This window comes from Halictus rubicundus, chromosome 17 (assembly GCF_050948215.1).
Source record: "Halictus rubicundus isolate RS-2024b chromosome 17, iyHalRubi1_principal, whole genome shotgun sequence".
In the NCBI taxonomy this organism is placed as follows: Eukaryota; Metazoa; Arthropoda; class Insecta; order Hymenoptera; family Halictidae; genus Halictus; species Halictus rubicundus.
The window spans coordinates 9,302,749-9,317,362 of NC_135165.1; positions in this window are offsets into that span (position 1 = coordinate 9,302,749).

The window sequence follows — 14,614 nt, forward strand, 5'->3', positions numbered from 1 at the left end:
CCCTTTACAACCCAATACCATGGTACCATCCATATTCAAGGAAGAACAATTTTTTGCGACGATCATTGAAAAAACAAAATAGTTTCCACAATGCAGTACTTTAGTGCGTTTGTGACTTAGCGCCCAGAACACCTACCTGTATTCTGTGTCCCATCTGGAGTTTTATGGTACGCTAACAATCGCTATTGAGTCGCAAGCCAGACCGTACAAGCGAATGCATCCACAACTTCCAGAGACCTGCCTCCAAAACTAATTAAAGGAAGGCTAAACATGCAGTGTGCACGAAACTCCTCAAAAGAGGTGGATTCCAGTCGCTCGTGTCATAAACCGCATTCGCTACTTCATCGACAGGGTGATCTTACATATTTCTGTAACAGTTCCTGAACACATTATCATTCATCTGAAACTGCTTTGTACGACATTACACACGCCACATAATTTTTATTTTCTAATTTTGTCAAAGTAGTACATATAACAGAATCATATAAGTGTCTACAATTACTTGAAATCTAAAATATAGAGCGTTTCTTCCTCTGCGACTGTAAAAAAAGTACTTTAAAAGAATGTTTAGATAAAAGGTGGGCTGTCTTTCCAAAAGGCACCTGTGGCCGATCGAGATGAAACTTGGTGGGTATGTAAAACCATTCTGAATAACTTTTTCCTATACATGTAACCGCGGCTCAGCCATAGTTTCGGAGATATTCGCGGAAAACTGCAGCTACTACTACATTGAATTTTGCCTATACGTGTACGTCCGAGACGTGCATATTGTGTTTCCCCGGTGCTTTTCGGAAGTACAGCCGGAGGTATAATTCAAGTTTGTTGAGGTTAGGCCGTTGAGGGGACGGAATCGACACAATGATCTGTTTATGTTTTTTCCGTTAGAAATGTGATACGCACGCCTCGGACGTGCACGTATAGGAATATCTCCGAAACTATGGCCGAGCCGCGGTTACATGTATAGGAAAAAGTTGTTCAGAATGTTGAGTTTTACATACCCACCAAGTTTCATCTCGATCGGCCATCGGTGCCTTTCGGAATAATATCCAAAAATTGTTTAATACAAAGCGGGATATAATCCGGTGTAAGTTAAGAAGTAATATCATTGATCTTCTAATAAGTAATATCACTGAATAAGTTAAGAAATAATATCATTGATGGAAAAGCAAAAAATCATTTATTACATAGGAATGCAGATATCGATAGAAATCCAGATACAGTAAATATGTTCCAGTGTTCAAATCCTGACGACTAACGCATTTTTTAAAAATTTTATTATGTTTTATCATTGTATATTTATATTATCAATTTAAATCGATTAAATTTCAATATAATGATAAGTACCGATTTCATTTTGATAAAACATAGCAGGCCGCCGAAAATTATCGGAAAGTAGTAAAATATATCACCTAGCAATTCCATTTAAATTATATAATCAACATGGATCAGACAGGACGTCAGTATCAATCAACGTTCGAAATTACGATAACATAAAAGGGAGAAAAGACCGCACTGGTTCAAGTAAAGGTAGATGAACTTATGTCACATCACACAAACGTAACAGTAACTTGTTCGGAAACCGAAAAATGAACACAGGATATTTATAAAGACTTCTTAAAATTTAATATATATATTTGATATATAAATAATAATATATAATAATAGTAAATAATTCTGTTGTTAGTAAATAAATACATGTTATTTATAATTCAAAATGCAATTTTATGCGTGAAATTTAATCGATTGAAATTAATAATATAAGTAGCAATGATAAAACATAATAAAAAAAATGCATTAGTCGGCAAGATTTGAACCCTGGTCGTTCGGCTGAAAACTTGGTACGCTACCGTCTTGCCACACCGATTCTTGCAATCTAGGAAAAATACGGCATTATATAAGAAGTAATGAAACTTTAATCGTCAATATCTCGAAAACTATTGAGTATCTGCCCCTATAATGGTATATATTCGTGAACAGGAGAACGAGATCTATAAGTGTGCAAAATTTCAACAGCATCGGTGACCCGAAGGTCGTGGCCTCTCCTTTTAGCCTTGAAATCAGGCCTCTGGAAGTTGCGAATGCGTTTGCTTGTACGGTCTGATTTGCAACTCAATGTCGATTGTTAGCATGCCATAAAACTCCAGATGTGACACAGTAGGGATGTGCGGGCCGGCTCGTGAATCGGGCACTCGAATCGGGACACGTCGAGCGGTCCGAGCCTTTCGGACGGCCCATGACCCGACTTCATCGAGCGCGTTCGAAAAGAATCGGGCAAGTTCGGGCGAGCGAGTTATCGCAATACCCAAGATTCAACTCTGCGTTCTTTTTGAAATAGATAATGGTGATAATAGTATTTCATTTGTAACTTATAACGTGATTTTTAATATATTTGATTTTTTTAATAACTACATTAAGTATATTCGGCAAGTATGTGCGTAACCTTCATTTGTATTAATATTTGAAATAATGCACGTTTCACGTGAAAAACTTAAAAGACAATATTTCCGGCATTTTGACGAATTTGTTTCGAATGAACTTACTTATATAAATATGGTAAATTATAATAATTTTTTGGAGAGTGATGTTAATATTAACTTCTATATGGCTTGCTTAATATCGTGTTATTTAACTTACTGAACTATCATTAACCTTACGTAAATTGTGCAACGCCTACTGACTCCGTGAATTCATTTTCTCACGTAAGCCTCGCAGGATACTGCACAAAGATCCCTTGTTCAAGGATCTTTCCCCGAAACTTGTATCGCCTTTCTCCTGAGTGTCTGCCTGCGATGTGTGAATTGTCATTGAGTGGAGTACGGCTGGTCTGTCTTCCCGCTTCTAGACCCGTACCCCAAGCCCGTAACGAATTCTTAGGGCCAAGCATGCCAATAAATAACTAAAAAATGACAGTGTCTCACTCGTAAAACAGATCCAGACATGATGTCTGAGCATGGGCAATCATGATGTCTAGACAATTCTAGAAAAATATAATATTAAATTCCCTACATTTCAATTTAAATAAGATAAGCTAATTTTTAAAGTAAGTGAAATTACAATCAAAGTAAATACTTTTGTCTACACGTATAACTCCACACAATCAAATTGTACAAAAATTTTAACAGCTTATAGCTGGCAAAGATTATTCGAAGAAAATTATTCGAAGCGTTTGAATAGCAATACAGATCAAATTATATCGTGTTTAGTGTCATTTTAATCAGAAAAACTCCACAAATAGGTTGATGGAAGTGCTATAAAAAAATAATGACAAATAAAGAAGTTTTGTAATTTGATTAGTAGTAGTTTCACACCGATATACCTGCTCTCGCCTCGGATCGCGCGGCTGCCGTTTATTGCACCGCTGGGCGACCGAGGTGGCACGAGCTTCTGGGCCTGGGCCGACGGGGCTCGAAGCCGCTTATTCAAGCTGACGAAAATTATTCGAAATTCGGAAGAATTAGTCGTAGCCTCCGAATAACAGAACAGATAAAAAATGAAAATTTAATTTGAACCTTCGAATATAAAAAAGTATTTTTATTCGTCGGCTAAATTCTCATCTAATAAAATTATTTATTCGACACTCGTCCAATAAAGATGCTTTTTTTTATTCGAACCTTCAAATAACAAATAAAGATAAAGTATCTTTTATTCGAATTTTTATTTAAATAATTTTTTATCCCAAATAATGCCCATCTCTGCGAGGGCCGTTAGCACCGTGAAAGATTTACTTAATATTTAATTGAATTTAATAATTACAAAGAGTGTATCATGAACAAAGTGCATGCACTTGGAACTGTTACAGAAATATGTAAGATCACCCTTTCGATGAAGTATCGAATGAGGTTTATAACACGAGCGACTGGAATCCGCCTCTTTTGAGGAGTTTAGTACACACTGCATGTCTAGCCTTCCTTTAATTAGTTTTGGAGGCAGGTCTCTGGAAGTTGTGGATGCATTCGCTTGTATGGTCTGGCTTGCGAGTTAGCGTACCATAAAACTCCAGATGTGACACAGAACACAGGTAGTTGTGCTGGGCGCTACGTCATCAACGCACTAAAGGACTGAAATGAAGGAAACACTTTTGTTTTTTCAATGATCGTCGCAAAAAATTGTTCTTCCTTGAATATGGATGGTGTTCGCGACGTACTTTCGCGTTTGTTGCCCGCCAACTTAATCTTGGGCAACTATTTCAACGGATACGGAAGACTGGATTGGAACAGGAAAGGAATCGCGTTTCGTCCCGAACCTGTCGGAGGACTCGTCAGTAAGGCTATTCCGACAGGTCCTGCCTTAGACGCGCGCGGATCCGAGTGATCCGTATTGTATTCGCCTTGCCGTGTGCAAGGCGATTTGACTCTCGGTATAATTGACTGTAAGTGTCACGGGTTCAAGATCTTGTATGGACCTTTTGTAAGCTAGACTTCCAGACTCAACGCGAAGTTGTAAGGTTCGGATGAGGCCTGTGGTGTTGCTCGTCCGAAGATCGTATATGAACTGTATTTGAAGCTCGACGACTTTTCAGAATTAACTCGAGGTCATAGGCTCCCCATGGCTGAGAGGTTGGCCTTAGGTGTAGGAGAGGTATGTGTCGCTCGTTGCGACGAGAAAGGAAGCTCTCCGGATTGGTTAGGGAAAACTTGCATTTTCCAATCAGCATGCCCTTAATTGTTCAAACTCCCTTCCACAGGCTCAGGCTAAGAGCCTGGTTGGAAGGAAGAGTGGGGCGATGCATAACTTGGGAAAAACCGAGTGTTTTGGTAATTCGACGCTGTCGAAAGGTCGATTGTCATAGACCCTTGAACCGTGTCATGAATTTATGGCCTGACCGTACTTAGTGGCCGCGAGCGAAGGATATACATCCTTGGGCCGTATCTAATGAACGCGAAGGTTCTGCAGACCCGTCTCGTGTATACAAACATCGTTCGGTCGGTCCGATTGTAAACAGCTTCGAGATTATGAGGGCCAAAGTTGCTATTTGGTTACGTCTCTAAATCACGAATGTTTTGAAATAAAAGGAGATACGAACAAAGACCCTCTGTAAGACCCTTTCGTTTATCGATAGCATGAAGAAACTATTCATGCTTAAGATGACAGTTCTGTTGCGACGGAACAGGTGGTACCATGGTATTGAGTTGTAAAAGAGTGCAATGCAGCCCATAAAAAATTAGTAGAACGGTGAAATAAAGAGCAAACTAGAATGTTTTCGAGTGAAATTATTTAAAAATAGTTCTAATGTGTTTTTAAAGTCATCTAGTAAAAATCTTATGGTGCTGAGGTGGAAAAAATATTTATTCATGAAAGAAAATTTTTTTTAATTAATAATAACAGTAGCTAAATATATGAACAAATTTAAGATAGTGTTGATGATAATAGCTCATTATTAGATTAATATTCAGGTTGGTCGCTTTTAAACTTCGATATGAGATCTGTATTTGTTCGAATTTTTCCGGGTTTTCCATTTTTTACAACAAGAGTTTGCAACTACAAAATTGGAAAAAAATAAAATACGTATCATTACAATTAATATTATTCTTAATTTATATTAATTAGAGATTTTGTACACAAGATTTACATGTTAGTTAGATATTTCATATAAAACAATTAAGCTGTACGTTCTAATCCTGGTTAAAAAAATAATGTGCGTTCGGTTTTATGCTAAAAGACGACACGGTTATGTTCCAGGAAAGACGACACGGTTCTGTTCCAGGAAAGACGACACGGTTCTGTGTCATGCTAAAAGACGACACGGTTCTGTTCTAGGAAAGACGACACGGTTCTGTGCCATGCTAAGGCTGAGCAGATGTCAGCACTATATCGGGAATGTGGGGATTTTAATGGTGGAGGCGTACAGATGTACTGTAGCGTGGCCAGTTGACCACGCGAACATAGCTAGATATATATAGTATCAATTAATGGCGCGGAGAGGCAAATTTAAATATAAGATGCAATCGCGTATTTCATACATACGTATTTTATTTGGGCGCGATAGTTTAGAGTAGGTAAAGAAAGACCGGGAGAGTTCCATAGAGATCCTTGACGAAATTCGAGTCGGCGAGACTAATTGCGGAATTTAGAGAAAGTCACGCAGCCTCTTAGAGTAGCTTCTCCAATTCTACATAAATTAGGGATAGTCGAAGTCCGGAATCAGTTAAGGACAAGAGGTCATAAATTCTCAGTCAAGGACCTCTTGGAACTCCCTCGGACCTCTCTCTTGTTCGGTCCTACATGGCCCCACGTCCCTCGTTTTGGCGGGGCTTCACCCTCATGCGTACCCCACTCCCGTGCGTGCGCTATTAAGATCCATCCACTACCAATCACCATCAAGCAGCAACCGGAAGACGAGTCATCCGACGAATCAACGCCTAGCCAGAAGATTCTAATTTTCCTATTGGCTAAGGAAACGAGACGAGAAGGAAGAAGCTGGGAAAGGATTTGAAGCTCCAGGATGAGACAGAACTCATTGTAGAACCGAGAAGTACTACCAGTAAAATCTATAACAATTTTCGCCATTTACTCTATGTATTGAGTTTATTTGTGAACCTCCACGAGCAGAGCGCTGCAGCGCTCCACGGGCACTCGAACCTACAACAATAGTCCCTATTCCACCACACTGCGACGCAACAGTACCAATGGATCTAGACCAGGTATCTGGAATTCAAAAAACTAACCAGAAATGTACTATAGTGAAAATGGAAGATGTGCAAAATAATTCTAGTTATGGAAGAGTAATAGATAAGCTCGAAGCAGGTTTAAAGATAAACGAGAACCAAGGCAATAATAAGTATAAGAATAATGATAATAATGGTGATAAAAACCTAGGTAGTAATATCAACAATAGCAATACCAAAGACAGGTTAGACCTATACGAAACTGATACGATCAGTGGAAACTACATAGTTTCTATTTCATTGAAAAACCATGCCGTAACTAAATCAAAAAAATTTAACCTGATCAAAATATATAGATTTATCCCGAGCGAAGGAGTAAATCCTGAATCAATTAAAATGGTCGGTTTCTCCAGAGCTCAAATGTCAACGAGAAATAAGACTGATGCTAATAAAATACTAAAGAAAGGCTCCCCGGAAGAAAGTATCATGTACACTTCAATACCTTTTAGAGTTAAATATAGGAAAGGTGTTATCACCGATTGGCAAGAGTCAATAGAGGAATTAAAGGACCAATTGTCCCCTAATCAAGGCAAATTTGAAATGGAAAGACTGAAGAGAAGGAAGCGTCAGGGAAACGAAACTGTTTGGGAGGACAGTAAGACTATCCTGGTAAAATTCCACGGGGATTCGCTACCCACAAAATTACTAATAGGATATGGACCCGTATGGGTCAAAGAGGAACCCTTTGTGGAGTCAGTCAAACAATGTTTTAAATGTCTGAGATTTGGATACACACAAAACAAGTGTAGAAGTCTGAAAAGAAGATGCTTTGTATGCAGTGATGATTTCCATGATTCCTGCAACAAAGAACCCAGCTGTTACAATTGTGGTGGAAAACATATCACTATCTCTAGAGAGTGTACTATTTATCAAAAAGAAAGACTGACTAAAAAAATAATGGCTTATAAGAATGTGTCTTACAAGGTGGCTAAAGAAAGAGCCACAAACAATCCTTCTTATGCATCACATATTACAGAAAATGGTAGAATTTATAACAACTATCAACGACATGAATTTAATTATGAGAATAAGGACGACAAAGGAAACAGATATTTCCATCCGAAATTTCCATCGCTTAAGAAACAAAATAGAGTGGATTTCTGGGAGTCAATTACGGATCCAATTGAAGCAGGGACGGATAACTCTGGAAGAAACAGAATATCAAACCCGGATAACAGAACAGACAAAGCATATGATTCCAAATACAACAAGCAAAGAACAACACAAAATAAGGATACCTGGGCGGATATAGCCTCGAAGCAAGCTTTAGGAAAACAACGTCAGACGGCCCCCTACAATAATAATAACGATAATCTTAATAAACCTAACATTAGAAAAAAAATCGACAAACACCAACGTTTGGATACTTATAGTAACAGGTTTGAATTACTGGGAGGATTAACAGAAAATTCAAATTATCACCAAAGTATGGACTCAGACATAAACTCCCGACTGGATCCCTTCCACGAAAGTTCATCAAGCTACAATGAGGAGCTACCAGCTGAAAAGAATAAAATAACAGTAAACAAGACTAAATGGTACGACAAAAACAATACAGAAACAGATTCCATGAAAACAAAGACGGACGAGGAGCTTATAGACCAGTTAATTTGTCTAATCCAAGAAAGAAAACTGGAAGACAGGTTGGAGGAGAAGATCAGACAAAATAGACGTCTCTCTCTCTATAAGAAACATAAAACCTGTGTAACGGTTGCGTCTCGCTTGCGTGGAGGCGTAAGCGAGGCGCGCGGTCCCTCCCCTGGATTCGCTCAGCGACCAGGGTTCGTCGGGGAGGGAGAAGGAAGTGGTCTAGTAACTCAGACTGTGTTGGTGAAAACAAAACTACTTTATTATTTGAGAGACGTAATGAGGTAAAGAAACAAAATGAATAAGATCGAGTCAATATAAAATGAAACAGGACGCGGTCCGCTGATTAACCGCCCGGATTCCCAGACGGTCCGGCGATGGGCTGGCGGTGGCCGGTAGCCTCTCCCCCGGCCTATTAACAATTCAATAACGAGTAATAAGTGGGCCGTAACGGTGGAGTCCGACGTGAACAACTTATCCTACTTACTCTAGTGAGTCTACGGAGAACTAACCTAGGGTAACCGCGGGGCGCCGGCACGGTTTTCGATTTCTACGGTGTACGCGGGAAATACTCGACGCGGGCGAGACGTGCTCGCTGGAACGGTGCCTGCCGTCGGACGCCCTCGGCGCGGTTCGGGTACGGTCGCGACGCGTGTAGAGAACGCGGTGCGCGGGGAGCGCGGGTGAGCCGTGCTCGCTAACGCGGTCCTGAATCGGGCGCTCTCGGCGCGATCTCGAGCTCTCCCGATCCTCGAGGTGGTATACCCGCCGCGGCCCAGCGAATGATAGTGAATCGGTTGTTTCCTAGTGGCTGGGCACGCGGGGCGCGGAGAGGAGGGGGTAAGGAATCCGCGGAACCCCCCGCCCGCCGTCCCCGCCCGACCGCGGCTCGAGCACGTAGGCACAGACGTAAACCTAATGCCTACGGCCCGAAACCGGCGAGGGCGCTCGTCTCCGGTAGTATACCGAGAGGCGAGCTCCACACGCTGCTGCGGCCGATCGACGACTAACGTGCGGAGCGCGACGCTGGATTCCTGAGGGGAGAGCGGGACGCGGGAACAGGTCCAGGTGGTAGGGATGACGGTCCGGAGTGTCGTATCCTCGGTGCTCTGAAAAGAGCAAGCCGGTGATCGACTGCCTCCCAGGATCCTGGTCGCGGTCTCGGTTTCGCGTAGGGGACGTAGACCCACTTACGCTCTGCCGATTCCAGCGCCTCGTCGTATTCGCCCGATAGTATACCGCGGCTAGTACGAGTTGGCGCGGCTGCGAGAGGATCTGGGCCCGGGTGTTCACCCGAGAGCTGCTCCAGACTAACTCCGGTTCCGGCTGGTTCCGTCGCGATCTTTATAGCCCGAGCGCGGACCTCGTGTGCTCGTTCGCGAGCCTTCGGCGCACGTCGATTGGTCCGCGCCCGGGCCGGTTTCGCGGATTGGCGCGCGGCTGGCCCGCACCGGTGATTGGTGCGGGCTAAGGTACAACTCGGCTCGCAACGAGGCACATGTGTCTCGTTGCACCTGGAAAGAAGAAGAAGTTATCAGAGGGCCCAACCAAGCCCCAGGGTTATCAACCCCGGAAAAAACAAAAAGAAAAATTGACAGGGAAATAGAAATTGATAAGAGGGGAAAATGGTCAAGGATAACATACACAAGGAAAACAATGAAGTAAATCATGAGGAAGAAGGAAGATGGGAATACCCTACTATTACAATACAAAACTTTTACAGCAATTTCAAGGTGGAAGAGGAAAGTGATCAAATACAAATACAAGCAATCAGAGACACACAAAAGAATAGGATTATGGAATGCAAGAAGTATAAAAAATAAGATCAACGAAGTAAGAATCCTAACAGAGGAATTCGATATCCTATGCATCACCGAAACCTGGCTATCGAACAAACACTATGGAATCAATATCAAAGGTTATAATGTATACAGGAATGATAGACAGGAACCCCTTCAAGGCGGAGGCGTCTGTCTATTAATAAAAAATAACATCAAGCACAGAGTAAATATCATAAGAGGACAGGAAATGAAGGAAACAAATACAATCCATATCACAATATATAACTTTGAGAAAGAAATTGACATAGTTGCATCATACAAGAAACCTGGACTAAATTGGAACAAACAAAACTGGTTAAACCTTTTCAATAGTAGGAGAAAGAACATTGACACCATTTTCATGGGTGACTATAACGCGAAAAATCCCTTATGGAACTGTGTCAGTTCTAATAGGGATGGTGACATACTGGGGGATGTCATAATGGAATCAGACCTGTTTATAGGAAACTTTGACACAATCTCACGTATAGGAGATGAAAGGACAAACCCATTGAACCTCGACCTATTCATAACAACAATGAATATAATAGGTAAAAGTCAATATAGAAGTACTGGCGAACAATGGGGATCTGATCATTTCATCCTCGAGATGAAACTCTTTGACAATATTATATATTGCAATAAGAGAAAAAGGAATAAGAAAATATATAATGATATTACAATGAATTGGAATAAATTCAGAGAAAGTATTGAGTCAAAACTAGGTTATTTAATAGGCGAAACAGGGAATAAACAAGAAATACTCTTACAAACAATTCAGGACAGATACAATAGACTCGAAACTATAATAAAAGAATCTATTATCGAAACCCAAGATATCAAAGTATATCCCATTGCAACACCCTTCAACAATCGAACCAATAAAAACAATGAACTTAGTCAACGTCATCTGAACACAAGAACAGATAATCCCATGAAGCTTCTTTTTAATAAGAGAAGCCCTCCTTGGTGGGATAAAGAATGTTGGGAAAAGAGGAAAAACCTGAAAAAAGCTGCATCTAAGTTTTATAAATACCCAATCCTAAATAACTGGGAGGAATTAAAAAAAAGGAAAGGGAAATAAAAGAACTTTTCAAAATAAAAAAAAAACAAAACTTGGTTAAATTTTGCCGAATCTATAAATAATAATACTCTGTAACCGTATCGATTACATGTCGATATGTATCGATCGGGCGACGTGTCGCATGAGCAACGCGGGCCCCCACCACGACGTCCCTGGTCGTCCCGTCATCCTTCTCTTAAGGAAGGATCGCAGGATCCCCCACTAATTAGCGTGCGCGCGCATCGATCCCCACGCGATACGGATCGAATGAGGTCGATGCGCAAGAGAATTAGGCACTCTACGTCTGGGCGTGAGCTTGTGCGGGTTCGAGAATTTCGGGCTGTTCGGTACGCGGCGAGCGAGTCAAACCGACTCAGGGGCGATACAGTCAAACCGACTGCGTTCCTTCGTCTCGCGATATCCTCAAACTGAGGAAGTGTCGTACAAACCGTACGACACGGGTCCATAAAGTCCTACGAGCGGCAATCATCGGCCGTAGCGATCAATTAAGAAATAACTCCAACGAGACGAGGGAAACTGCGTCGGTCTCGAGCCGTATTCTCCACGAAAAGAAGCTAATTCTCACGTTCGTTCGGGAAATTCGCGATACGGTAATCAGAGTAAGTACGGTTAACGTCTTTCCACCGATACCGGATAGTCTCCGAACCCACTGACTAGTGACGACGGAGACGATCCTCAGGGTCGGGTGTCTGACCGACGCCTTGTACGTGTCGTCATTCGGGCACTTCCTGCATCAGCAACGAGTGCTCGTATGCTACGACGACTCACGTTCGTTCGGGAAATTCGCGATACGGTATCAGAGTAGTACGGTTAACGTCTTTCCACCGATACCGGATAGTCTCTGAACCCACTGACTAGTGACGACGGAGACGATCCTCAGGGTCGGGTGTCTGACCGACGCCTTGTACGTGTCGTCATTCGGGCACTTCCTGCGTCAGCAACGAGTGCTCGTGTGCTACGACGGCTCACGTTCGTTCGGGAGATTCGCGATACGGTCATCAGAGTAAGTACGGTTAACGTCTTTCCACCGATACCGGATAGTCTCCGAACCCACTGACTAGTGACGACGGAGACGATCCTCAGGGTCGGGTGTCTGACCGACGCCTTGTACGTGTCGTCATTCGGGCACTTCCTGCGTCAGCAACGAGTGCTCGTATGCTACGACGGCTCACGTTCGTTCGGGAGATTCGCGATACGGTAACAAGATCCAAGTATCAGAAAGGGACCCAGACGTGGAGCCAGGATAGGGCTCGAGAAACTGCCTATGCGAGGGCACGCTCCCACGTAGTCGCGATCGACTAGGCGCGAAAGGCGAACAGTATTAATCCCGCAACCATCGTACTGAGGTTACTGTAATTATAGAGATTTCAATTATTGTATATATCAAGTACCACAGAATATATCTTACTTCTACCTCCAATATCGTCTCCGAATGATTCAAGTTAGTTTGAGCCTCTCCGTCTTCCAGTGCCTGGAGGCACGAACCTTATCTTACTAGGGTTGTAACCGTCCCTATATATCTATCAGAAGCTCAACGTTGATACGATTTCTCTCACGTGCCTTCATAGTGTGGAGGCGACAGCGTGCGCGTGGTAAGACACGGCAGGAACGTAAAGAAGGAGGTAAAAACGGTTACAACTCCAACAGGAGAAATTTGGAACAAAATCAAAAGACTACAATATGGTTTTATAAATCTGAGGGGGAACAAACAGATCCCAGAAATTAGAAACAAATTAGAAGAAAAAGTAATAAATGATCTCACTAAAATTCCAAGAAATAGGTTAACCCAGTCCTTTCCTAGAGTGTATCACACATTAGATGGGGAGAGATCGGTACTGTCACAGAGAATATACAAAGATAATACCCTTCAAGAAAATGAAGTGTGGAATAAGGGTATCACTCAAGATGAACTGCAACACAGCATCCTAAAAGCCAATTTAAAATCAGCCCCGGATCTAGACAATCTAGACAATATGATAATAAGGAATTTACCCAACTCCGCCAAATATGAAATACTGGAAATCTTCCAAAACATATGGTCCGGTGTGGAAGACCTACCCAAACAATGGAGAGAAGCAAAGGTCATATTTATAGACAAAATAGGAAAAAACGCTGTCAGACCAATATCAATGACCAGCTGTCTGGGTAAAATATGTGAGAGGGTTGTTGTAAGCAGACTCACCAACTGGATGGAAAGTAAATCATTAATACACGAGTCACAAAATGGTTTTAGGAAAGGCAGAAGTACCATGGATAATTTAACATCGTTGATCTCGATAATTAGGCGTAACAGCAGAGCAAGCAAGGAAACTGTGATAATTCTGGCAGATGTGAAATCTGCATACGACAATGTGGACCACGATATCCTACTAAACATTTTAAAAAAGATAAAATGCCCAGAACGAATCTATAATTATATCAAGAGATGGCTAAAACAGAGAAAAAACACCTTCATTAGAGAGTTTGAACCAGATAGAATAGAGGACTATTATATTGGATTGCCACTATACTTAGTCCCATCTTATACAATATTTATACTTAGGAATTAGGCCACAGAATGGAAGAAGAAAAATATGAAATCTTACAATATGCAGATGATATCGCGATAATTATCACTTGTAATAACATGAAGGAAGCTGAATACCATACAACAAAATCTATACAAACTCTTAATGAAAAGCTAAGTGAAATTCAACTGAAAATCGCTGAAGACAAAACTCAAATTCTATACTACAGAAGACATTCCCACAGGAGTAATAAATTGATAATAAAGAGGGGAGAATGTATAATAGAGGAATCAGAAAGAGCCAAATTTTTAGGCATTTCACTGGACAACAAACTGAAGTTTAACCATCAGGTAGAAGAAACCGAAAAAAAGTTAAAAAAAGATTAAACATGTTAAGGTATATCGCACATATAAAAAATGGGGCATCCCCAAACATCATGATCCATCTTTACAAAAGTCTTGTAAGATCAGTCCTGGAATATTCTATACCAGTTTACTACAGCCCTACAAACAAATCCATGGAAAGATACCAGAAAATCCAGAACGAAGGAATTAGAATAGCCATGGGCTACAGGAATTCCACCCGCACCAACGTCATGGCAGTGGAAGCAGGTATAATGTCATTCGAGGAGAGGGTCAACCTACTAGCCGAAAAATATATTCTGAAACAGAGATCAAAAACCTTTAGTAAAGTTATGGAACATATAAACAGCCAAATTATTAGCTCAGATGGAATGAATATTCAATATGTTGAAAATAATATATTAAACAAGGCCTGGCTGGAAACAAAGAAGATGGAAGACATAATATTCAAAACTAATATCTGGGAAGAGGAAAACGACCTACAATACTTGAGGAAAATTAAATGGGAAGACATAATAGACTTTGAAACAGGCTCTATAAGAAAATACTACGACGTTAACGATGATACCCTTGTAGGCATGATTAAAGA